The following is a 1,759-nucleotide window of genomic DNA, read 5'->3' as shown; positions in this document are numbered from 1 at the left end:
GAACAAGCAACGAAGGTATATTATGATAATAAATCTGCCATTCCTTAGGTAAGAACAAACACATTCATATTAAGTTTAATTATATCAAGAACTAGTCAACAACAGTTTGATGTTGAGATTGACTTTTGTTAATCTAAAGAACAATTGGCAAATATATATACTAAAGCTTTGCAAATAGGACACTATAATGGGATCAGGGATTTGGGGAGGGGGAGATACAAGATTTTAAGCTAGACCTTAATTAATGGTTAAAATTGTAACTAATTTATCTACATGACAGTTAGAATTACGTTAGATAAAAACCTTTATTTTTTACTGTAACACAAACATCAATATCACACTCTCTCACAATGCATAAGACCATTCGTAATGAGTATTATATAGGTAGAAAATGCCTTTTAAGAAGCATTAACCATCATGTATGGCCTAAGTTCTGATATAAGTTTGTACTAATACACATTTAAATTTTACAGCTTTTACGAACAAGTTTCACTAATAATCTCATATCACCAACAATAACTACAAATTTATAATGAGGGATATGATATAATTACCTTTACAAACCATCAAACTAATTAATTACTTTATCCAAGATATTATTTATAAAAGTTACCTCTATTTTAAAAGATTTTTGCCCACACCGACTATATATTGGATGAAGATGTCAAACATGGTGGTGTTGGTGTAAATATATATGATGCGTATGAAATGTTTGATAATTATCAAGCCTACCCTACTTATATATATCATAATTAAAAGATTAAAACTAAAGTAAATGTTAGTGCTTATAATGCCCTGAATGAAGAAATTGAAATGAAAACGATAGGGGGGAAAAAAGCTTTTCCAAAGGGACCCAGTAGATGTCTCCTCAATAGAAGACTCAATATGTGATCTTCATCTTTTTCTTCCTTCTCCTACCCAACCTTTTATTTTTACTATTTTTCACCTTGGATCGAGTTGTCATCTGAAAAAATACCTGATCATGTCAATCAACATACCAAACAATCCATCTGAAGGTTCCTCTCGATCAGCGACCGGTGATCAGAGCCATCATCCTGCACCATTAAGCCGATACGAATCACAAAAACGACGCGACTGGAACACTTTTGGACAGTATCTAAAGAATCAACGGCCGCTGGTTCCTCTAGCGCTGTGTAACTTCAGCCATGTTATCGAGTTTTTTCGATACCTTGACCAATTCGGAAAAACTAAGGTTCATGTTCTTGGGTGTGTCTTCTTTGGGTAGCCTGACCCTCCTGCCCCTTGCACCTGCCCTCTCAGGCAGGCTTGGGGCAGGCTAGACGCTCTTATCGGGCGTCTGAGAGCCGCATATGAGGAGAACGGCGGCTCTCCTGAGAAAAACCCGTTTGGAAATGGTGCGATTCGGGTTTATTTAAGGGAAGTGAAGGAGTGTCAAGCTAAGGCAAGGGGGATCCCATACAAGAAGAAAAAGAAGAGGAAGAATCAAATTAAAGCTAGTGAAGAAATGAAGGCTTCAAAGCTGCAGGCTACTTGATTTCAACATCACATGGTACATAACTATTATATTTATAGTCATACATATAAATATATACTTCTTATATCTACTTGGTGGTTAATTTTAACCTATGTTTTATTAAAATTAGTGATCATTCATTGATTACACACTAAAATCCCGTGAACCAAAAACCCTAATCTTTGTGTGTCTAAACTTTAAATTCTTGAAAAAAAAAATCGGCATCTCTTTAGAGAACATATAAACACATCTCTTTCTCTCTCA

General features: G+C 35.1%; 1 pseudogene; it reads left to right on the top strand.

Annotated features, from left to right (window-relative positions):
* Positions 1-761: 761 nt before the first annotated feature.
* LOC143592294 (protein LIGHT-DEPENDENT SHORT HYPOCOTYLS 10 pseudogene) lies at positions 762-1,537 on the top strand (annotated as a pseudogene).
* Positions 1,538-1,759: the final 222 nt, after the last annotated feature.

The sequence above is a fragment of the Bidens hawaiensis genome, unplaced genomic scaffold, assembly GCF_021521415.1.
Source record: "Bidens hawaiensis isolate Kalapana, Puna unplaced genomic scaffold, B.hawaiensis_p1.1 tig00040662_1, whole genome shotgun sequence".
In the NCBI taxonomy this organism is placed as follows: Eukaryota; Viridiplantae; Streptophyta; class Magnoliopsida; order Asterales; family Asteraceae; genus Bidens; species Bidens hawaiensis.
This window is presented reverse-complemented; position numbering and strand designations above follow the sequence as displayed.